This window comes from Macaca fascicularis, chromosome 14, assembly GCF_037993035.2.
Source record: "Macaca fascicularis isolate 582-1 chromosome 14, T2T-MFA8v1.1".
Classification (NCBI taxonomy): Eukaryota; Metazoa; Chordata; class Mammalia; order Primates; family Cercopithecidae; genus Macaca; species Macaca fascicularis.
The window spans coordinates 15,355,050-15,381,243 of record NC_088388.1 but is presented as its reverse complement, the minus strand read 5'-3'; the positions used below and the strand labels follow the sequence as shown (position 1 = coordinate 15,381,243).

General features: G+C 37.3%; 1 protein-coding gene and 1 pseudogene across 1 annotated transcript in view; both read right to left on the bottom strand.

Moving 5' to 3' along the window:
• Window positions 1-8,415, bottom strand: part of LOC123566762 (olfactory receptor 10Q1) — a 63,831-nt gene extending 55,416 nt beyond the window's left edge. Inside the window, exon 1 of the mRNA XM_065528167.2 lies at window positions 8,292-8,415. The gene's annotated coding sequence lies outside the window, so the exon portion shown is untranslated. The remainder of the gene's footprint in view (window positions 1-8,291) is intronic.
• On the bottom strand, window positions 167-26,194 carry LOC107127338 (olfactory receptor 10Q1-like; annotated as a pseudogene).

Genomic DNA, 26,194 nt, shown 5'->3' with positions numbered 1-26,194 from the left:
GAGACCTTTTTTAAAAATGAGAATGATCTGTAGCAACTAAGTGCATCAGGCACAGAGAATTAATCAAAGTCCAAATTCCGATACAATGAAGGCAAATCTAGCATTTGGAAGGAAGAGTTTTACCGTTGTCCCATGCCCAGGTGCCCCTTTCAGTCTCTCAGAGCCTTCAGAAGGACTCAGATGTCCCTTTGGTACTAATCACTTTTTTCAGGGCACCTTTGACATCCTTGTTCCTAAGGGTGTAAACCAAAGGGTTGAGTAATGGTGTGATAAAGGTGTAAACAAGGGCAAACTGGCGGTCTTCATCTACAGAGGAGCTGGACTGGGGACGCAAGTATACCAAGGCACAGCAGCCATACTGCAGCAGGACCACGGTAAGGTGGGAGGAGCAGGTGGAGAAGGCCCAGCGGCGGCCCTCGGCAGAACGGATGTGCGGGATGGCTCAGGTGATGAACACATAGGAGATGCAGATGCACAAGAAGGGGACAGTTAGCACGAGGATGCTCACGACGTAGAGGACAGCCTGGTGCACGCGGATGTCGGTGCAGGACAGGCACAGGATGGGAGGTACATTGCAGAGGAAGTGGTTAATTTCCCGGCGGTGGCCGCAGAAGGGCGGGGTGAAGATTAAGGCGGTGAACTGCAGGGAGAGGAAGAAGACCAGACCCACGGCGCCGAGCAGCTTCTGCACACACAGCGTGCAGGTCATGTTGGTGGCAGATGGCCACATAGCGGTCATAGGCCATGATCGCCAAGAGGAAACAGTCAGCACCACCAAGTGTGAGAAAGAAGAACATTTGGGCCCCACATCCAGCCAGTGGGATGGGCTTCTGGGCCCCAAAAATGTTGGAAAGCATCAAGTGCACCACAATGGTGGTGTAGCAGATCTCTACAAAGGGCAGGTTGGACAAGAAGAAATACATCCGGGTTCGGAGAACGCTGTGTAGGCACACAACCCAGATGATGACTGTGTTGCCACAGAGGATCATCAAGTAGAGAAGGAAGAAGAGAAGGAAGAGAAGAACCTGAAATTCAGGGACTGTGGTGAACACATGGAACACAAACTCAGTGAGACTAGACTGGTTGAAGACAGGTTTCCATGCAAGCACATCTTGTGCAAAAGGATAGGAAGCACTGAGCCTTCCTTGACTGAGTTGCTTTATTGCCTGAGTAAAATAAAGGGGGAGGACTTTGTTTCTGAGGTGGGAATTACCTAACTGTCATTGAGGTTCTTTTTTTTTTTTTGAGACAGGGTTTCACATTGTCACTCAGGCTGAGTGCAGTGGCGTGATCACAGTTCACTGCAGCCTCTACTTCCCAAGCTCAGGTGATTCCTCCATCTCAGCCTCCTGAGTAGCTAGAACTGCAGGCCCATTCCACTATTCCAGTTAATGTTTATATTTTTTGTAGAGATGGAGTCTTTCTTTCTTGCTCAGGCTGGTCTCAAACTCCTGGGCTCAAGCTATTCTCCAGCCTCAGCCTCCCGGAATGCAGGGATTACAGGTATGAGTCACTGCACCCAATCTGATACTCTAATTGTAATTAAACATAGGGAATTATTTTCCTCCAAAATCTTCATGTGTATTTTCTTGAAGAGAAAGAAACAGATTTCTAAAGTGTTTCAAGCATTACACTTTAAAATATAAGTTTAGAGGGCGGAGCAATATGGCCGAATAGGAACAGCTCTAGTCTCCAACTCCCAGCGCGAGCAACACAGAAGACCGGTGATTTCTGCATTTTCAACTGAGGTACTGGGTTCATCTCACTAGGGAGTGCCGGACAATCCGTGCTGCTCAGCTGCTGCAGCCCGACCAGCCAGAGCTGAAGCAGGGTGAGGCATCGCCTCACCTGGGAAGCGCAAGGGGGAAGGGAATCCCTTTTCCTAGCCAGGGGAACTGAGACACACAACACCTGGAAACTCAGGTAACTCCCACCCCAATACTGCGCTTTAAGCAGATGGGGCACCAGGAGATTGTATCCCACACCTGGCCGGGAGGGTCTCACGCCCACGGAGCCTCCCTCATTGCTAGCACAACAGTCTGCGATCTAACCGCAAGGCAGCAGTGAGGCTGGGAGAGGGGCACCTGCCATTGCTGAGGCTTAAGTAGGTAAACAAAGCCGCTGGGAAGCTCGAACTGGGTGGAGCTCACAGCAGCTCAAGGGAACCTGCCTGTCTCTGTAGACTCCACCTCTGGGGACAGGGCACAGCTAAACAACAACAAAAGCAGCAGAAACCTCTGCAGACACAAACGACTCTGTCTGACAGCTTTGAAGAGAGCAGTGGATCTCCCAACACGGAGGTTGAGATCTGAGAAGGGAAAGACTGCCTGCTCGAGTGGGTCCCTGACCCCTGAGTAGCCTAACTGGGAGACATCCCCCACTAGGGGCAGTCTGACACTCCACACCTCACAGGATGGAGTACACCCGAGAGGAAGCTTCCAAAGCAAGAATCAGACAGGTACACTGGCTGTTCAGCAATATTCTATCTTCTGCAGCCTCTGCTGCTGATACCCAGGCAAACAGGGTCTGGAGTGGACCTCAAGCAATCTCCAACAGACCTACAGCTGAGGGTCCTGACTGTTAGAAGGAAAACTGTCAAACAGGAAGGACACCTACACCAAAACCCCATCAGTACGTCACCATCATCAAAGACCAGAGGCAGATAAAACCACAAACATGGGGAAAAAGCAGGGCAGAAAAGCTAGAAATTCAAAAAATAAGAGCACATCTCCCCCAGCAAAGGAGTGCAGCTCATCGCCAGCAACAGATCAAAGCTGGACGGAGAATGACTTTGACGAGATGAGAGAAAAAGGCTTCAGTCCATCACTTCTCAAAACTAAAGGAGGAATTACGTACCCAGTGCAAAGAAACTAAAAATCTTGAAAAAAAAGTGGAAGAATTGATAGCTAGAGTAATTAATGCAGAGAAGGTCATAAACGAAATGAAAGAGATGAAAAGCATGACACGAGAAATACGTGACAAATGCACAAGCTTCAGTAACCAACTCGATCAACTGGAAGAAAAAGTATCAGCGATTGAGGATCAAAGGAATGAAATGAAGCGAGAAGAGAAACCAAAAGAAAAAAGAAGAAAAAGAAATGAACAAAGCCTGCAAGAAGTATGGGATTATGTAAAAAGACCAAATCTACATCTGATTGGGGTGCCTGAAAGTGAGGGGGAAAATGGAACCAAGTTGGAAAACACTCTTCAGGATATCATCCAGGAGAACTTCCCCAACCTAGTAGGGCAGGCCAACATTCAAATCCAGGAAATACAGAGAACGCCAGAAAGATACTCCTCCAGAAGAGCAACTCCAAGACATATAATTGCCAGATTCACCAAAGTTGAAATGAAGGAAAAAATCTTAAGGGCAGCCAGAGAGAAAGGTCGGGTTACCCACAAAGGGAAGCCCATCAGACTAACAGCAGATCTCTCAGCAGAAACTCTACAAGCCAGAAGAGAGTGGGGGCCAATATTCAACATTCTTAAAGAAAAGAATTTTCAACCCAGAATTTCATATCCAGCCAAACTAAGTTTCATAAGTGAAGGAGAAATCAAATCCTTTACAGATAAGCAAATGCTTAGAGATTTTGTCACCACTAGGCCTGCCTTACAAGAGACCCTGAAGGAAGCACTAAACATGGAAAGGAACAACCGGTACCAGCCATTGCAAAAGCATGCCAAAATGTAAAGACCATCGAGGCTAGAAAGAAACTGCATCAACTAACGAGCAAAATAACCAGTTAATATCATAATGGCAGGATCACGTTCACACATAACAATATTAACCTTAAATGTAAATGGACTAAATGCTCCAATTAAAAGACACAGACTGGCAAACTGGATAAAGAGTCAAGACCCATCAGTCTGCTGTATTCAGGAGACCCATCTCACATGCAGAGACATACATAAGCTCAAAATAAAGGGATGGAGGAAGATTTACCAAACAAATGGAGAACAAAAAAAAGCAGGGGTTGCAATACTAGTCTCTGATAAAACAGACTTTAAACCATCAAAGATCAAAAGAGACAAAGAAGGCCATTACATAATGGTAAAGGGATCAACTCAACAGGAGGAGCTAACTATCCTAAATATATATGCACCCAATACAGGAGCACCCAGATTCATAAAGCAAGTCCTTAGAGACTTACAAAGAGACTTAGACTCCCATACAATAATAATGGGAGACTTCAACACTCCACTGTCAACATTAAACAGATCAGCAAGACGGAAAGTTAACAAGGATATCCAGGAATTGAACTCATCTCTGCAGCAAGCAGACCTAATAGACATCTATAGAACTCTCCACCCCAAATCAACAGAATATACATTCTTCTCAGCACCACATCGCACTTATTCCAAAATTGACCACATAATTGGAAGCAAAGCACTCCTCAGCAAATGTACAAGAACAGAAATTATAACAAAGTGTCTCTCAGACCACAGTGCAATCAAACTAGAACTCAGGACTAAGAAACTCAATCAAAACCGCTCAACTACATGGAAACTGAACAACCTGCTCCTGAATGACTACTGGGTACATAACAAAATGAAGGCAGAAATAAAGATGTTCTTTGAAAACAATGAGAACAAAGATACAACAGACCAGAATCTCTGGGACACATTTAAAGCAGTGTGTAGAGGGAAATTTATAGCACTCAATGCCCACAAGAGAAAGCAGGAAAGATGTAAAATTGACACTCTCACATCACAATTAAAAGAACTAGAGAAGCAAGAGCAAACACATTCGAAAGCTAGCAGAAGGCAAGAAATAACTAAGATCAGAGCAGAACTGAAGGAGATAGAGACACAAAAAACCCTCCAAAAAATCAATGAATCCAGGAGTTGGTTTTTTGAAAAGATCAACAAAATTGACAGACCGCTAGCAAGACTAATAAAGAAGAAAAGAGAGAAGAATCAAATCGACGCAATAAAAAATGATAAAGGGGATATCACCACCGACCCCACAGAAATACAAACTACCATCAGAGAATACTATACACACCTCTACGGAAATAAACTAGAAAATCTAGAAGAAATGGATAATTTCCTGGACACGTACACTCTCCCAAGACTAAACCAGGAAGAAGTTGAATCCCTGAATAGACCAATAGCAGGCTCTGAAATTGAGGCAATAATTAATAGCCTACCAACCAAAAAAAGTCCAGGACCAGATGGATTCACAGCTGAATTCTACCAGAGGTACAAGGAGGAGCTGGTACCATTCCTTCTGAAACTATTCCAATCAATAGAAAAAGAGGGAATCCTCCCTAACTCATTTTATGAGGCCAACATCATCCTGATACCAAAGCCTGGCAGAGATACAACAAAAAAAGAGAATTTTAGACCAATATCCCTGATGAACATCGATGCAAAAATCCTCAATAAAATACTGGCAAACCGGATTCAGCAGCACATCAAAAAGCTTATCCACCATGATCAAGTGGGCTTCATCCCTGGGATGCAAGGCTGGTTCAACATTCGCAAATCAATAAACGTAATCCAGCATATAAACAGAACCAAAGACAAGAACCACATGATTATCTCAATAGATGCAGAAAAGGCTTTTGACAAAATCCAACAGCCCTTCATGCTAAAAACGCTCAATAAATTCGGTATTGATGGAACATACCTCAAAATAATAAGAGCTATTTATGACAAACCCACAGCCAATATCATACTGAATGGGCAAAAACTGGAAAAATTCCCTTTGAAAACTGGCACAAGACACGGATGCCCTCTCTCACCACTCCTATTCAACATAGTGTTGGCTAGGGCAATCAGGCAAGAGAAAGAAATCAAGGGTATTCAGTTAGGAAAAGAAGAAGTCAAATTGTCCCTGTTTGCAGATGACATGATTGTATATTTAGAAAACTCCATTGTCTCAGCCCAAAATCTCCTTAAGCTGATAAGCAACTTCAGCAAAGTCTCAGGATACAAAATTAATGTGCAAAAATCACAAGCATTCTTATACACCAGTAACAGACAAACAGAGAGCCAAATCATGAATGAACTTCCATTCACAATTGCTTCAAAGAGAATAAAATACCTAGGAATCCAACTTACAAGGGATGTAAAGGACCTCTTCAAGGAGAACTACAAACCACTGCTCAGTGAAATAAAAGAGGACACAAACAAATGGAAGAACATACCATGCTCATGGATAGGAAGAATCAATATCATGAAAATGGCCATACTGCCCAAGGTTATTTATAGATTCAATGCCATCCCCATCAAGCTACCAATGAGTTTCTTCACAGAATTGGAAAAAACTGCTTTAAAGTTCATATGGAACCAAAAAAGAGCCCGCATCTCCAAGACAATCCTAAGTCAAAAGAACAAAGCTGGAGGCATCACGCTACCTGACTTCAAACTATACTACAAGGCTACAGTAACCAAAACAGCATGGTACTGGTACCAAAACAGAGATATAGACCAATGGAACAGAACAGAGTCCTCAGAAATAATACCACACATCTACAGCCATCTGATCTTTGACAAACCTGAGAGAAAAAAGAAATGGGGAAAGGATTCCCTATTTAATAAATGGTGCCTGGAAAATTGGCTAGCCATAAGTAGAAAGCTGAAACTGGATCCTTTCCTTACTCCTTATACGAAAATTAATTCAAGATGGATTAGAGACTTAAATGTTAGACCTAATACCATAAAAACCCTAGAAGAAAACCTAGGTAGTACCATTCAGGACATAGGCATGGGCAAAGACTTCATGTCTAAAACACCAAAAGCAATGGCAGCAAAAGCCAAAATTGAAAAATGGGATCTAATTAAACTAAAGAGCTTCTGCACAGCAAAAGAAACTACCATCAGACTGAACAGGCAACCTACAGAATGGGAGAAAATTTTTGCAATCTATTCATCTGACAAAGGGCTAATATCCAGAACCTACAAAGAACTCAAACAAATTTACAAGAAAAAAACAAACAGCCCCAGCAAAAAGTGGGCAAAGGATATGAACAGACATTTCTCAAAAGAAGACATTCATACAGCCAACAGACACATGAAAAAATGTTCATCATGACTGGCTATCAGAGAAATGCAAATCAAAACCACAATGAGATACCATCTCACACCAGTTAGAATGGCGATCATTAAAAAGTCAGGAAACAACAGGTGCTGGAGAGGATGTGGAGAAATAGGAACACTTTTACACTGTTGGTGGGATTGTAAACTAGTTCAACCATTATGGAAGACAGTATGGCGATTCCTCAAAGATCTAGAACTAGATGTACCATATGACCCAGCCATCCCATTACTGGGGATATACCCAAAGGATTATAAATCATGCTGCTATAAAGACACATGCACACGTATGTTTATTGCGGCACTATTCACAATAGCAAAGACTTGGAATCAACCCAAATGTCCATCAGTGACAGACTGGATTAAGAAAATGTGGCACATACACACCATGGAATACTATGCAGCCATAAAAAAGGATGAGTTTGTGTCCTTTGTGGGGACATGGATGCAGCTGGAAACCATCATTCTTAGCAAACTATCACAAGAACAGAAAACCAAACACTGCATGTTCTCACTCATAGGTGGGAACTGAACAATGAGATCACTTGGACTCGGGAAGGGGAACATCACACACCGGGGCCTATCATGGGGAGGGGGGAGGGGGAGGGATTGCATTGGGAGTTATACCTGATGTAAATGACGAGTTGATGGGTGCTGACGAGTTGATGGGTGCAGCACACCAACATGGCACAAGTATACATATGTAACAAACCTGCACGTTATACGCATGTACCCTAGAACTTAAAGTATAATAATAATAATAATAATAATAATAAATAATAATAATAATAAATTTAAAAAATAAAATAAAATTTAAAAAAATAATAAACAATTACTTTCAGGCAAATTTTTATCTAAAATATCTATTTTGTGGCATAAAAACCCAGGTCATGACGTTTTAAGTAAAACACATTCTGATCAATGAATCCTATGCTCAGTAAAATTGTCGGAATTTTTTAGGTTTGCCAATGCTCTGGAATTGTCCTTCATATCTATGCTGAAAACAACTAAAAAAATTTAGTTAGTTAAAAATATCAAAATTAAAAGTCAATATTGTGTATTTGTAATAAAAAAGTGGAGAGAATTAAAGCACAGTAAAATACAGTTACATCTAAGTAATTATTTCAAATATTATTTTTTAAAGAACAAAAATTTCATATATAGTTCTTGAAAAATGCATTATGGGAAACAGTTTTTAAACCCTGTCTCTACTAAAACTACAAAAATTAGCTGAGTGTGGTGCCACTCACCTGCAGTTCCAGCTACTTGGGAGGCTGAGGCAGGAGAATCGCTTGACCTGGGGAGGCAGAGGTTCCAGTGAGTCGAGATCATGCTACTGCACTCCAGCCTGGCGACAGAGCCCGACTCCATCTCAAAAAAAAAAAAAAAACAACAAAAAAAAGTAATCTGTATCTAATATCTCAGTTGATTTTGAAAAGTATGAAAAACGGGCAGGGGAGAAGATAGGTGATATTCTGCTAATTTCCTCAAACTGTTTAAGAAATGATTCAGTATAAACTATAATATTACTTAGATGTGAATAATTGTAGAAAAGTTTATTCTACTTATATTCTTTACCTTTTAATATTAATTACTTTAATAGTAAGTACAAATAGAATGTACTTTTTCAAATATGCATTGTGTCTATCATCTATCTATCTTTTCCCCCAAAATAAGAAAAAAAATGAAAGAATGAAACTATCATTCAAAAGAAAAATAAGCAAACAAAAATGGGTAAGAAATTATATAAAAAAATATTTTTAAGAAAGTTTTTGGAAGCAGAATAAAACATATCAATTATTATAATAAATGTTGATAGGTATATTTTCCTATAAAAATATGTTAGCTTGATTTAAGAAGCAAAAGAATGTTTTTAAGAGGCAAAATAGCACCATGGAAAAGCTATTACTCTTTTATTCAATATTTTTCCAGAAAGTTCTACAAAGTGAAATAAGCCATGTCCTCCAACCAATAAAGGTGATAGATATCTGACTGTCCCTATGAAAACCTCAAGACAACTAAGAAATTGTTAGAACTAATATGGAAATTCCTTAAGATGACCAATAATTAACTAATTTCCATTTAGTCACTTTGTTCTCTTTCCCTCTATGGAACATACTGTCTGTTGGGTATCCATAGGACATCCAGTTCTAAGCAAGATTTCACTCCAGTACGTCTGAACACTTCTACTCCCACCATTTGAGGTTTTTGCTTGTGAAGTCAACTGTGTTTGTTTCCAACTGTCAATAAACCAAGCACACTTAATATTGTAAAAGTTAATAGTGCATGAAATGTTGTATACACTATTGAACTATGAATGTGAAAGAGGATTCTTTCAATGGATATCAATGTAAATATTTTGAAATTATTTGATAAAATGAGTTGCAAACAAACAGTAACTTACTGATGAATTAGCAAGATGGGCAGAGCTACTATATATGTTTGAGGGAAAAGATCATAAAAATCTTGGATAATGTAGCATGCATTTCGTTTCACAAGAATGTTTAAAGACACTGATACTGCAAATTGTAGACAATGATTTGGGAATGTGGTTCACATAAGAAAACTTCAGTTTGCAATAATCATCCCACCCAAAACACATACACAAAAAGGCTTGATCATATATCAGAGGGTTGGGGTAAAAATGTTCATTTATATGTCTTAAGTTAAATTTTTATAATGTATACATTTAAAAAATTAATTTCCTTGTAATTGACTTTTCAATTAATTGATCAAGCACTGGTTGCTTTGGATAAAAGGGCTTTTACTATATGTAAAACACAATAGTTTTCCCCATATCGACAATAACTAGTTAGAAAATTATAATACCAAAAGTCACACAAATATAAAATATCAATAAATGTAACATGTAATAACTAATACAAATTTAAGGCAATTGTTAAAGCTTTTTTGATGGTAAAACTTAATATTTTAAGAATATTGTGTGTCTTCAAAATAACACACAATTTTGCTGAAAATCTGGTAAGAATTTCAAGAGAATTTGTGTTTGTACATGCACATGTACTTTATAATGTGATTTTAAAGTTCATTTGGAAGAAAAATCAATTGAGAATAAGTAGATGTTAAATAAGAATATTTAGATGTATTCTCATTTAGATGTTAAATGAGAATAAGATGTTAAAGTAGATGTTAAAAAACCATTAAAATGTTAAGATGTTTAAAAAAGAACAAAAGTGAAACTTGTACTAAAAATTGAAATATTGCATAAATTATAATATTTCATAAATACATAATGTATTATAATTGCATTAGAAATGAAAAATAAGTGCAGGAATAGAGATACAGTTCCATAAAACAAAAATACCCACGAATATATGAGTCTTAAATACACAGTAAAGATAGGATAACAGAGTGGTTCAGAGCTCTTTGCCATCAGACTACTTGTGTTCTAACTAATCTTGGATACTTTACATAAAATCTTTATACTTCAATTTTCTCATCTATCATATGGGAATAATAAATGTACTTACCAATAGGGTTTCTGTGATGATCCGATGAAAACAAATAAAAGGGACTTAAAGCTAGTGCCTGTAAACATCCACTAAATGTCAGCTCTTACTGTTTGTCAAATAACCACAGCTTTGGAATAATGGGCTAATATTTGTTGTGACATTATTTTCCTGTTACTATAAACTGAAGTTTTATTTTGGATGATCAAAATTTATATTCTCAAAAAGTGAAATCATAAAGGTAACAGAAGACTGTATAGTTAAGGACAAAACTAAGACTTCATTGCAACGAGCTTAATTACTAGAAGGTAGAATCCACGTTGCAATCTTTGGTTCTTGGACTTTGCACTTTTAATATATATCAATTGCTTTGCAATCTAGTCGTCGACATTGCAAAAATATGCGCAGAAAAGACAGATTAGTTGAACAACTCTGTTGCAGTGTCTGAAACAAATGCCCAAACTCTGTCTGGGTCTAAACTCGTAGGAGAGGGAGGCAATCTCCTATGAACTGAGAGTTGAGAAGTCTCCAAAAATATCTCCTGCCTCAGTGTTCCTCTAAAGGCACTGACACTGTGAAGGAATTTCTTGCTAAGCAATTCCTACAAGAAAACGCACAGGCTTTAAAGTCTCCCCACCTGCGTTTAATCCTGACTCTGCCCCCTGCCAGGTCTCTGGCTTTGGGAAATTTACTCAGTAAATAAAGCTTACAAAGCAGTTTTCTTAGGTATCTTGCAGAGTTAGTGTGAATATCAGTAAAAAAAAAAAAAAAAAAAAAAATGGAAAGTGCCCTGTGCTGTGCCTAGCTTTTCTTTCCTGAAACGTTTTTTTTATTGCAAAATACACATCACATAAAATGTACCATCTTAAGCATTTTAAGTGCAGTTCAGCAGTGTTAAGTACATTTATATTCTTGTGCAACCATCACCTCACTACCATCTGTCTCCAGAGCTCTTTTCATCTTGCGAAACTGAATCTCTAAACTGTTAAACAATGATTCCCATTTCTCCCTATCCCCAGCCTCTGGCAATCACTGTTCTACTCTCTGTCTCTATAATTTTGACTACTTTAGAGTCCTCATATAAGCGAAATAATACGGTTTTTATCTTTTGTGACTGACTTATTTTGCTAAGTATGTTTAGCTTTTAATATGCTTACCAGTCCCTTACCCTCTCCAATTACTTGAATACTATCTTACCTCCTTGAAATCATGCAAACTCCCTCAGCCTGACAACCTTTTTCTTCTTTCATTTTCTTAGCTAATTTCTGAAGCTTGCAGCTCAGGATTCAGCTCAAAAATTAGTTATCTAGAAAGCATCACTAATTCTCATCTTCCTCTCACCTTCAGGATAAGGCGTCCCTCCTATGAACTACTATAGAACTGCGCATGTTTCTCAATTACAAAACTGTTAGCCCTGCATCAGGCTAATTGCTGACAAGTGAGCAAGCAGATAAGCAAGGAAGCTAGCCAGCCTTTACTGAGCACTTTATATGCTGAAATCATATTCTCAGCTCTGTAGGGGAATACGAAATAAAATTATATTTTTAAAAGTCCATGTTGGCCGGGCGTGGTGGCTCACGCCTGTAATCCCAGCACTCTGGGAGGCCAAGGCGGGCGCATCAAGAGGTCAGGAGTTTGAGACCAGCCTGACCAACATGGTGAAACCCCGTCTCTACTGAAAATACAAAAATTAGCTGGGCGTGGTGGTGTGTGCCTTTAATCCCAGCTACTCAGAAGGCTGCGGCAGGAGAATTGCTTGAACCTGGGAGACAGAGGTTGCAGTGAGCCGAGATTGCACTACTGCATTCCAGCCTGGGTGACAGAGCGAGACTCCGTCTAAAAAAAAGGAAAAAAAAAAAAAAAAAAGAAAGGTTCTTGTCTCAATCATATAAAGGAGATCTGACATTTAATGAAATCTGGGAAAAAATCTTCTAAATTAAGGTTTTTAAAATTAACTTTTTAGAAAATTAGATATAAAATACTCCTTCTCCCAAATAGAACAATACATAGGTAGATCAACAGATAGATAGATAGATGAATGGATAGATCCATAGATAAATAGAGCAATGCCTAAAAACATAGGTAGATACAAAGATACATATATACATAGTCAAGCACATTTGGAAAACACTAAAAATTCTATCTCTTTGTGATCCATAATGATATTAGCATTAAAAGCCTCTGAGAATTATGTATTATACATGAGAAATATGTATAAATTTAACTCTTTTAAAAAAATTTATTTCTGTATGAAATGTTTTTTTCACACAGTTCAACTAGCATTTCATAAAAGCCTCTTTAGATGCTGTAAAAAGCATTTCAGATATAATAATAAGTTACATCGTGATATTTAGGCAGTATCTAAGCTATCTTTATGTGTTAATTCAGTTACACTTCACAGCAACACCATGGGACAGGTAATATTTTAATGTCTTTCTTGCAAATAAAGAGCTGAGGTCCCAAAAGATTAGGTAACTAGTCCAAGATCAAACAGCTGGTCAGTGGTGGCGTTGAGATTTAAGCTGAAGCATATTGAATCTAGAAAACGAAGACCTGAGTTTGGGCTCTATTGGGTAAGTCACAATAAAGGTTCATTTTTTTCATCTGGGAAGCGTGGATACCCAATTCATCATGTTATCTGAGTTATTCAATTCTTTTTCAATAGACCTTTAAGAGCTCCCTACAGTTGAAAGCAGGGATTGGCAAACTTTTGATACAAAGGGCCAGATTGTAAATATTTTAGGCATCATGGACCAAATCGGTTACTTGAACATAATTTGTCTTCCTCCCTTTCTCCCTCTCCTCTCTTCCTCCCTCCTTTCTTTCTCTTTCTTTTCTTAAAAATGTAAAACATATTCTTTGTTAAATGGCTGTAAAAAGGAGGCTGAATTTTAACTTTAGGTTTAACTTGCCTACCCTTGCTATAAAGTATTAAACAGTATAAGTTAATATCAGTCAGGAAAAAGAAGAGCCAATTAGTTGTTAAAGGGTAAAGTGTCTGAAGCTGGTTCCTTAAACCTCTTTGCAATTCACTTCATCTCATCAGCCATCAAAGAAAATTTATACCAGCAAACTTTTTTTCAGAAATGCTAAAAGTTTCTGCCATAGATGATTAAGGGAACTCGTTCAGAATGCTTTCCTGCCCTATATATCACGTTCTTAAAGGATAAAATGCAATAAGAATAGATGGGCTCTTGATGTGTAAAATCTTCTAGAAATATTTTAACAAGTGAATAGAAGGTAATGACCTTGAAACAGCTACATAGGAATGAAACAGACAGCCGGGCGCGGTGGCTCACGCTTGTATCCCAGCACTTTGGGAAGCTGAGGCAGGCGGATCACCTGAGGTCAGGAGTTTGACACCGGCCTGGCCAACATGGTGAAACCTGGCCTCTACTAAAAATACAACAATTAGCCGGGCGTGGTGGCAGGCGCCTGTAATCCCAGCTACCCGGGAGGCTGAGGCAGGAGAATCGCTTGAACTCAGGAGGAGGCTGCAGTGAGCCGAGACTGTGCCACTGCACTCCAGTCTGGTGAACAGAGCAAGAACAACAACAAAAAAGCCGGGCGCAGTGGCTCACGCCTGTAATCCCAGCACTTTGGGAGGCCAAGGCAAGCAGATCACGAGGTGAAGAAATCCAGACTATCCTGGCCACATCGTGAAAGCCTGTCTCTACTAAAAATACAAAACTTAACTGGGCGGGTGGCGCGCACCTGTAGTCCCAGCTACTCTGGAGGCTGAGGCAGGAGAATCTCTTGAACCCCTGAGGCGGAGGTTGCAGTGAGCCGAGATCGCGCCACTGCACTGTGGCCTGACGACAGAGCGAGACTTGGTTTCAGAAAAAAACAAAAACAAAAACACAAAAGCAAACAAACAAAAAACAACAAAAAAGGAAAGAGTAGGCTGAAGTTCAGGAAAAGAGGGGGGTTTTCAGAAAGCTGTGCTTGGGATACAGCAAAAGAAAGGATACCAAGAAAGTAAGAATACCACGGAATTATCCTAAACCAGTCTCCTGCATGGGAAGACCAGCCTCCATTTCTGCACGCCCCTTTTTACTCAGAGGCGATTCTCTGATTTAGCCTGAGTTATCCATATCATTTTGTGCCCTATATGACGTCTCTTTTAACTAATGAGCCTCCAAAGAGAAGAAATTTCCCTAGTGGCTTTTCTCAAGCCAAATCCAACTGAAATCATATTTCAGAGAAATTTCCTGGGTTAATAAACTGGAACAAAGTTAGTGGGCAACTCTTCATGTGACAATCACAGACTACTATCTGGAGTCCATGGAGAGATCCCCTCCCTGTTATGTAGTTTTGTATTAGGAGTCCTTGTTTTTATGAATATTATATTTATAATGTAATATTATGTTCCTATTTATATTTATAATTTAAGGTCCCATGAAGCATATGGCTTGGCTTAATTATTATTCATTCGTGTGCATTTGCTTGCTGCCTTTGCCATGAGCAAGCGCATTATTTCTGGATACATCCCAACTAAGTAGTCACCGTACTTTCAGCTTCTATCACCAGCTTTTATCAGTCAAATTATAAATATGCCTCTATTACCTGTGGGGAATCTATTTTCTGTCTCCTGTCACTACTGGGGATGTTAACTCCTCATTCTCTACTGGGATTGAAATTCTTATCCCCATTGACTATTTCTGTTTTCAATATTCCATAGTCTTCTAAATTTAGTCATCAGTAATCGCTGTGGTTTCAATTCTATTTCTGGTTTTCAGAAATTTTAATATTATTTTTGACTCTGGTGGTTACATAAAGTTTATTTTTCCCCATTATTGGAATGTGTTTAGAGTAGAATTAGAAGGTTTCATGTACATTCATTTTATTTTCTCTATAAAAGAAACTGATCCTAGAATTTGTCCTAATAAGAATACCACAAAATTAAGCATTTTCCCCAAAAAACATTGAGAAGTCTAACATATGCTTAAGCCTCCTCTTTTCTAAGAATATATTTTCTCCATTTACTTTCCAATGAGGATCTCAACTAAAACTCTGCTACCCAAAAGGTGGCATAAGGATCAGTGTAATTTGGGAAATGTTTGTTGCTGGTTTGATAAAAGATATGCATAGAAATTGAAAATAAGTTTCAAAGCTTTTAGAGCCATTTGACATTGCCACACCACTGACCCAGCAATCTTCCCTCTCATGTTGTTGAATATATACCAGTTCTGGTGTGGCCACACTTCTGTGTGATGAATCTCATCTAGCATAAATGGGATAGTGGAATAAGCCATAGAACACATTAAGTTGTATGATATTTTAAGGTTAGCTTGTCAAATGTAATCTAAAATTAAACAAATATTTGAGAAAATGAGAGCTTTTTTTTGTCTGTGTATATATAGCTTTTAATAAACAGCTTTGAAAAATGCTATATATATATAGATAGCATTTTATTTTATTTTATTTTGTTTTATTTTACTTTAAGTTCTGGGATACATGTGCTGATCATGCAGGTTTGTTACATAGGTATACATGTGTCATGCTGGTTTGCTGCACCCATCAACCTGTCATCTAGGTTTTAAGTTCCACCTGCATTAGGTATTTGTTCTAATGCTCTCCCTTTCCTTTCCCCCAACCCCTTGACAGGCCCCGGTGTGTGATGTTCACCTCCCTGTGTCCAAGTGTTCTCATTGTTCAACTACCACTTGCGAGTGAGAATATGAGGTGTTTGATTTTTCTGTTCCTGTGTTAGTTTGCTGAGGATGATGGTTTCCAGTTTCATCCATGTCCCTTTGAAGGACATGAACTCATTCTTTTTTATGGCTGCATAGTATTCCATGATGTATACGTGCCACATTTTCTTTATCTAATCTATCATTGATGGGCATCTGACTTGGTTCCAAGTCTTTGCTATTGTAAATAGTGCTGAAATAAACATACGTGTACATGTGTCTCAGAAACACCATTTGACCCAGCAATTCCATTACTGGGTATATCCCCAAAGGAAAATGAAAGCATTTAAAATTTTTTTTAAGTGTTGCTTTTATAGTACTTAATTTTTAATCAAAAATTATAGCTAAATTAGAAAAGCAAAGTCTATATACTTTTTAACTTAAAAAATTGAAGTGTAGTTTTCATACTGTGAAATGCAGTATACATTTCAATTATATTTGACAAATGCATGCATTCATGTAACCTACATCTTTACCAAGATTTCATTGCCCAGAAAGTTCCCCTGTGTCCCTAGCTGGTCAATACCTGCCCTGAAACACAACACTTCTTTCTTTCTTTCTTTTCTTTGAAATTATAGGTTAGCTTTGATTGCTACTGAACTTCATGCAGATTGAGTCATACAGTATGCACTCCTTTGTTGTCTGGATTCTCTCATTAGATTTATCCACATTGTTGGATGTATCTGCAGTTCACTCTTTGCATTGCTGAACAGTATTTCATTGTATGAACATACTGAAATTACTGATCTGTTCTGTGGAAAAACATTTGTCCTGGCTAAATACTTTCTGGAGTCAAATTTCTGGCTAAATACTTGTCCTGGCTAAATACTTTCTGAGTCAAATTTCTGGATCATAGAACTGAAGGATTTTTAATTTTATGAGACCCTTCATATTGCCTTACACTTTTATCATGAGTGTATTAGAGTTCATTTGCTCCACATTCTAGCCAGCGTTTAGTGTTGGCAGTCCTTTAAATTTTAGACATTCTAAAATCACATTATCATTGTGGTTTTAATTTTTATTTCCCTGAATAATAATGTTGAAAACTTTTTTAATGGAAATATGGGGCATGAGTATGTCTTTCTTTGCAAAGTATCTGGTCAATGTTTTGCGATTTAAAAAATTATGCTGTTTATCTTTTCATTAATTACTTGTCAATATTCTCTACATATTCTGGCATAAGTTCATTTTCAGAACTTATATTTCTCAAAGTGTTGATTTATGTATTAATTTTCTTATGTTGTCTTTTAATGTATACACAGTTTAATGCTGGTTATGTAAAATTTGTAATTTATTTAATTATTCCTTTGTGGTTAGTGTTTCTTGTGTTATGTCCAGGCCATTTTTGCATGCTGAAAATAGATGGTCATGGATTGGAGGTTCAATATTGTAAACATGTTCAATATTTTAAACATTGTAAAATTTGAGCTAGATTATAAACTAGACATTGAAAGCCAAAATTCAAATTTTCTAGAATTAAACATAAATTTACCATTTATTTTAAAGCCTAATTTAGATATGACCAGAATAAATCATTGGATATTTTTGTCAAAAATAGTTATATATTTTCTGAACACTACATAGTAGTAAAGAAATGGTGATATGGTTTGGCTCTCTGTCCCCACCTAAACCTCATTTTGGAGCTCCCATAATTCCCACGTGTTGTGGGAGTGACCCGGTGGGAGATGAGGTGGTATTTCCTGTGCTGTTCTTGTGACAGCGAATGGGTCTCATGAGATCTGATGGTTTTAAAAGAGAGAGTTTCTCTGCAGAAGTGAAGAACTCTCCTTGCCTGCTGCCATCCACATACGATGTGACTTGCTCCTCTTTGCCTTCTGCCATGATTATGAGGCCTCCCCAGCCATGTGGAACTGAAGTCCAACAAATCTATTTCTTTCATAAATTGCCCCGTCTTGGGTCTGTCTTTATCAGCAGTGTGAAAATGGATTAATACAGTGAATTGGTACCAGTAGAGTGGAGCGCTGCTGGAAAGATACCTGAAAATGTGGAACTGACTTTGGAACTGAGTAACAGGCAGAAGTTGGAACAGTTTGGAGGGCTCAGAAGAAGACAGGAAAATGTGGGACAGTTTGGAACTCCATACAGACTTGTTGAATGGCTTTGACCAAAATGCTGATAATAATATGGACAATGAAATCCAGACTGAGGTGGTCTCAGATGGAGATGAAGAACTTGTTGGGAACTGGAGCAATGGCGACTCTTGTTATGTTTTAGCAAAGATATTGGCGGCATTTTGCCCCTGCCCTAGTGATCTGTGAAACTGAACTTGAGAGAGATGATTTAGGGTATCTTGTGGAAGAAATTTCCAAGCAGCAAAACATTCAAGAGGTGGACTTGGGTGCTGTTAAAGGCACACCGTTTTATAAGAGAAACAGAGCATAGAAATTCAGAAAATTTGTAACCTGACAATGCAATAGAAAAGAAAATCCCATTTTTTGAGGAGAAATTCAAGCCAGCTGCAGATATTTGCATAAGTAACGAGGATCCCAATGTTAATTCCCAAGACAATGGGGAAAATGTCTCCAGGGCATGACAGGGGTCTTCACAGCAGCCCCTACTTTTACAGGCCCAGAGGCCTAGAAGGAAAAAGGGGTTACTTGGGCCAGGCCCAGAGTCCCTGTGCCTCGTGCAGCGTAAAGACTTGGTGCCCTGCATCCCAGCTGCTCCTGCTGTGACCGAAAGGGGCCAACGTAGAGCTTGGGCTGTGGCTTCAGAGGGTGCAAGCCTCAAGCCTTGGCAGTTTCCACATGGTGTTGAGCCTTCCAGTGCACAGAAGTCAAGGCACATTGAGGTTTGGGAACCTCTGCCTAGATTTCAGAGGATGTATGGAAACACCTGATTGTCCAGGCAAAAATTTGCTGCAGGGGTGGGGCTCTCATGGAGAACCTCTGCTAGGGCAGTGGGGAAGGAAAATGTGGGGTTGGGGCCCCCACACAGAATCTCTACTGGAGCACCACCCAGTGGAGCTGTGAGAAGAGGGCCATCATTCTCCAGACCTCAGTATGGTAGATCCACTGACAACTTGCACTGTATGCCTGAAAAAGCTGAAGACACCCAAAGCCAACTAGTGAAGGCAGCTGGGAGGGAGGCTGTACCCTGCAAAGCCACAGAGGCAGAGCTGCCCAAGACCATGGGAACCCACCTCTTGCATCAGTGTGACCTGGATGTGAGGTATGGAGTCAAAGGAGATCATTCAGGCGCTTCATGATTTGACTGCCCTGCTGGATTTTGGACTTGCATGGGGTCTATAGCACCTTTGTTTTGGCCAATTTCTCCCATTTGAAATGGTTGTATTTAACCAATGCCTGTACCCCCATTGTATCTAGGAAATAACTAACTTGCTTTTGATTTTACAGTCTCATAGGTGGAAGGGACTTGCCTTGTCTTGGATGAGACTTTGGACTGTAGACCTTTGAGTTAATGCTGAAATGAGTTGAGACTTTGGAGGACTATTGGGAAGCATGATTGGTTTTGAAATGTTACGATATGAGATTTGGGAGGGACCATGGGCCAATGATATGGTTTGACTCTGTGTCCCCACCCAAATCTCATCTTGTAGCTCCCATAATTCCCACATGTTGTAGAAGGGACCTGGTGGGAGATGATGAATCACGCGGGTGGGTCTTTCCTATGCTGTTCTCATGATAGGGAATGGGTCTCACAAGATCTGATGGTTTTAAAAACGGGAGTTTGTCTGCACAAGTACTTTCTTTGCCTGCTGCCATCCATGTAAGATATGACTTGCCCCTCTTGCCTTCTACCATGATTTTGAGGCATCCCCAGCCATGTGGAACTGTAAGTTCAATAAAATTCTTACTTTTGTAAATTGTCCAGTCTTGGGTATGTCTATCAGCTGGGTGAAAATGGACGAATACAAATGCTAACAATCGATGTGATTCCAAAGAAATAGAGACAAAAAGAGTTCACTGTAGTTTTACTCAGAAACATGATCCCTTATATGTAGAGTTCAATTTTGTGATCATAATTAATGTTGAAGTGCTTAAAAACCATAGTGTGTTTTTGCAGAGATGAACTGTTTAAGGAAACAAGGAAGTCATCAAAACTTAAGCAATATTTACATATAAAATGCAAAGTAATAATTTCAAAACAAAGATGATTTTGTTTAAAAGATGATTTTACATAAGGTAAGAACCCTGAATGCAAGTAATAGAATTTCCATCTTCTTTCAATGGTGCATGTAACATTTACAAATATAAAATGCATCCTAGGGCAACAAATTCTAAAGAATTATATATTCCAGACCTGGCTCTCTGAATGTAATAAAACAAATGTAGAATTCAACAATGAGACTGTAATCTACTCATAAATATTTGGAAACTGGGAGTTTCTAGGTTTCTCTTTCAAAAATCTGAAAGAGAAAATACCAGATTAAAAAGCTGACAGAGCAGATGTTCAATATTTTACTTGTGAATATTAATCTTCTGTGGGATTTTCATAGAGGACTAATATTTGCCAAGACAAAAAACAATATATACAATTGTTGATATATTAGATAATGACTGTATTAGAGATATTTGTTTGGAAATGGGTGAATCTGTGGCTCAGGTATCACTTTTCAGTAAATATTCACAAACTGTCTAATAATATGGAATACCAACTTATAAAACAAATAATTCCAGTAAATTATTTTGCATTGCAATTTGACGCATGCCCAGATGTTGATGATAGGTATTATTTTAGTATATTTACAATTTGACCATAATGGTGTTAAGAAGAAAATATTTTTCTTTCATCTCCATTGCTAATAACACGACTAGTACAAAACTGTAAGATAATGTGAAGAATTAGATTATCAACTAAATTGTGAAGGTGCATATATTGAAAGAGCAGGTTCAAAAACAGGGAACTGTTTCGGAGTAGTTACCTAAGGTCTTTTGTATCATTATGTAAATAAATGCACTGCTTCTATCTTTAAAAAAAATCAGCTGAACTAAACAGTATACTTAATAACATAGTGAAAGTTGAAAACCCAGTAAAGGATTGAGGTTATTCTCTTTATTATGCAATAATATGGAAACTAATCATAAACAACCATTATTGCATGCTGACTTGCTCTGGTTATTGAAGGAAAAAGTTCTGTAGAGAATGTCTGAAATACAGAACAAAATCTTAGTGTTTCTGTGACAGAAAAAGAACAGTTTCATTCTGATTTTCTACAGATATGAATTAGACAGCCAGACTTGTTTAGTTATCTAATATCTTTGGTATTTTTACTTATATTAATACTTCCATGTAAATAATAAATGCAAGATATTTTTAAAATATCAAGTAAAATGAAAGGGTAAAAACAAAAGCTAAAAGCTTGAAAGAAAAGAGTTCCAAAAGACTGTGGTTATGATGTGTTCTATAATTATCATGTTATTACATACCCTGATATTGCTCATCTGGGAAAAATTGTCACTTACAAATTTGATAGGATATTTGGAACTTTACTTTCTGTCAAAAGAAAAGCCCTGCATTCAATGTTCATGAATCTGGAATCCATTTTTTTAACCCAAAGATATTTAGATCTAATATTTTACAGGACAAATCACTGGGCAAAAATTGACTGACAAATGGAGGTTAATTTTGAAAACACAACACTTAATTTCAGACAAACATTTAAAAAAGTAGATATTCTAAATCTGTTGAAGTTGTTTTAATATCCCATCTTAAATTGCTGCCAACATGCAGATGTATATTGGCAGCAATTTAAGATGGGATGTTAAAGAAATGAAACCTAGAAACTCCCAGTTTCCAAATATTTATGAGTAGATTACAGTTTCATTGTTGAATTCTACATTTGTTTTATTACATTCAGAGAGCCAGGTCTGGAATATATAATTCTTTAGAATTTGTTGCCCTAGGATGCATTTTATATTTGTAAATGTTACATGCACCATTGAAAGAAGATGGAAATTCTATTACTTGCATTCAGGGTTCTTACCTTATGTAAAATCATCTTTATCTTAGTGTTGCTCACATCTTTTATATCCTTGTTAATAGTTTTCTGCTTTATAGTCCAAATCCTGAAAAAGGTAAATTAAATTTCTTTACTCTTATTGTAGAATTATTTCTTCTTATATTTCTGCCAGTTTTAAAATGTATTCAATACTACATTATTACATTTTTACATTATAACTGTTGTTTCCTCTTAATAAATGATCTCTTTCCTCATTATTCCCATCTCCTTTTATTCCTATTGATACTTAACCCTAAGTTTTACTTGTGTATGTGCTCTTAATATTGTTATAGTTGTTTTCCTAGGCCACATTGTTTTACTTAGTCATTTCTTTCTTTTTAAAGTTTTTGTATAATGCTGTTTACATATGTCTTTGTAAGTAAACTTACACTATTTTTCTATAGTTTGAAGTGTTTGTTGGTTATTACTTTTTAATATTAAACTTTAAATTTTGGAATAATTTAGACTTACAGAAAGGTGACAAAGATAGTATAGAAATTCCTATATATCTTTCACTCAGCACTCCTAATGTAGTTATCACGTTACATAAGCATAGTATATTTGTCAAAGCTTGGAAATTAATAGTCATATGTTATTGTTAACTAATCTACAAAATTTCCACAAATGTGCTTTTTCTATTCCAGGATCCAATCCAGGAAAGCACATTCCATTTAATCATCATGGCTCTTAGTCTCCTTTGATGTGTGGCAGTTCCTCAGCCTTTTGTTGTTTTTCATGACCTTGACGATTTTGCAGAGAACTAAAAAGGGTTTTGTAAACTGTCCCTTGATTTGAATGCCTCTGGTGTTCTCACATGGTTATACTGGGGCTGTAGGCTTTGGGAAAGAGTCTCATGGGGACTAAGTGCCATTCTCATCACAGTGATCCCTTAGTATTTGTGGGGAATTGGTTCTAGAACCCCTGTGCCAAAATCTTCAGATGCTCAAGCCCCTTATATAAAACGGTGTAGTATCCCTCTCGCTATATTTTAAATTATCTTTAGATTACTTTTAATAGATAATGCAGTGTAAATGTTACATGAATAGTTGTTATAATGTATATTTGTTCATATTATTTTTATTGTTGTGGTTAATTTTCATTGTTTCTTTTTCCCCAATATGTTTTATACACAGTTGAATCTGCAGACGTGCAACCAAAACATGGCTGGTCAACTGTTTACCACATGAAGTGTATTAGTTTCCCATTGCTACTATAGCAAGTTTTCATAATTTTTAATATATTCTAAATACAAGTCCTTGATCTGATATAAGATTTGCAAATATTTTCTCCTGCTTTTTGGTTAATACTACTTTCTTGATGTTGCCCTCTAGAACAAAAAACATACTAATTTTGATGAACTCTAATGTACCTATTTTTTCTTTTGCTGTTCTGCTTTTAGTGTTGTGTATGTAAAAAGTTTTTTCCTAACTAAAGTTCACAAAGATTTACTTCTCTATTTTCTTCTAAGAGTATTGCAGATGTAGCTCTTACATTTAGGCCTAGAGTTTAAGTTAATTTTTGCATGTGGTGTGAAGAAAGGACTCAACTTCATATGTTTTCTTTGCAATATTTTTATTGAGACATTATTCACAATCTAAAATTCATCATTTTAAAGTGCACAATCTGTTTCTTCATGTTCATAATGTTTTGTACCTATCACAAATATCTTATTTCATAACATTTCTATCACCACAAAAAGTAATTCCATACATGTTAGTTGTTATCTCCATTCCTCTTATCCCCAAATCCCCTGTCAATGAGTAATCGAATTTCTGTTTCTATTGATTCACCTATTCTAGATATTGAATATAAGTGGAATTATGTAATACTTGTCTTTTGGTATCTGGATTCTTTTACTTAGCATAATACCTTTAAAGTTCTTCCATGTTGTAACACATATCAGTACTTTGTTCTCTTTTATGACTGAATAATATTCCATTTTATGAATATACCACATTTAATTCATGTATTCATCGGTTGATGAATATTTAGGTTCTTTTCACCTTTTGACAATTTTGAATAATGCTGCTATGAGCATTCATATGCAAATTTTGTCTGATCATATGTTTTCAATTCTCTTCGATATATACCTAGAAGCAAAATCATCAGGTCATATATGGTAACTCTGTTTAACATTTAGTGGACTGCCAAACCATAGCTGCTGGACCACTTTACATCCCCTGCAGCAAGATATTAGGGTTCCTATTTCTCCACAATAACTCAAAAATTTACTGTGTCCATTTCCCTCATTACTGCCATCCTAGCAGGTATAAAGTGGTATCTTACTGTGGATTTTTTTTTTTTTTCTTACAGAGTCTCACTCTTTCACTCAGGCTGAAGTGCAATAGTGCAATCACTGCTCATTGCAGCCTCAAACTTTGGGCTAAAGTGCTCCTCCTGCCTCAGCCTCCTGAATAGCTGAGACTACAGGCATGCACCACTACAATTGGCTGATTTTTTAATTTTTTTGTAGAGATGAGATATCACTATGTTGCCCAGGCTGGTCTTGAGTTTCCAGTCCCAAGCAATCTTCCCACCTAGGCCTCCAAAAGTGCTGGGATTGCAAGCATGAGCCACCATACCTGCCTTACTATGGATTTGATTTGCATTTACTAAAGACACTGAGCATCTTTTTCTGTGTTTATTGGACATTGGTGGTCGTCTTTGGAGCAATATACATTTAAATATATTGCCCAGTCTAAAATTTGGCTACTTATCTTTCTAATGTTAAGTTGTAAGCGTTCTATGTGTATTCTAGATACTAGTCCTTATCAAAATGCTGTATTTGATTACTGATAAGAGAAACCTTTTATTTTAGATATTATTACAAATGAAATTGCTTTCTTAATCTCATTTTCAAATTGTTCATTGCCAGTGTATGAAAACACAAGTGATTTTTTTTTTCATGTTGCTTTTGTACCTTGCAAACTTAGTTAAATTCATTTATTAGCTTCTTGCTTCTTGGTCCTAATCTCAGGGAGAAAGCTTTCAGTCTTCCATCATTGAGTATGAGGTTAGCCCTGAATTTTTAATAAATACCCTTGAAAAGTTGAGGAGGTTCTATTTATTCCTAGATTTTGATTTTTTAAAAAATTCTTAACAGGGTGTTAGATTTTGTTAAATGCTATTTTGTATCAATTGTGATGATCATGTGATTTTTTTTCATTCTTCAAATAATGTAGTGTATTACATTGATCGATTTTCTTATGCTGAGGCACCCTTGCATTCCTGGGATAAATATTTCTTGGTTATAGTGCATAATCATTTTAATATACTGTTTGATTTGGTTGGCTAATATTTTGCTAAAAATATGCATTTACATTAGTAAGGGATATTTGTTCATAATTTTCTTTTCTTGTGATGTCTTTATTTGGCTTTGATGTCAGGGCAAAACATTCCTCAGATAATAAGTTGGGATGTGTTCCCTCCTCTGTATTTTGGAATTTTAGAAGGATTGGTGTTATTTTTTTAAAAAAAATGTGTAGTGGAATTCACTAGGGAAGCCATCTGGTCCTGGATTTTCTTTTATGGACAGTTTTTTATTACTGATTTAATCTCTTTACTTGAGACATGTCCATTTGATAAGATTTTATATTTTTTCCTGAGTCATTTCAGGTGATTTTTGTGTTTCTAGAAATTTATTTTAATTATTGCCTAATATATTTGTGCACAATTGTTAGTTAAATCTCCTATTATCCTTTATATTTCTATAAGGTCAGTAGTAATATCACCACTTTTATTTTGGATGTTAGTTATTTGAGTCTTTTTTTTTTCTTTGTCAATAAAATAAAAATTTTTCATTTTTTATGTTTTTCAAATAACCAACTTTTGGTTTCAATGATTCTTTTGCTTGTTTTTCTGTTCTCAGTTTTATTTATCTCTGTGCTTATCTTTGTTATTTCTTACCTTCTGCTAAATTTGGATTTAGCTTTCTCTTCTTTTTCTAGTTTCTCATGGTGCAAACTTAGTTTAATGATTTTAGACTTATTTCTTTTTAATGTAGGCAT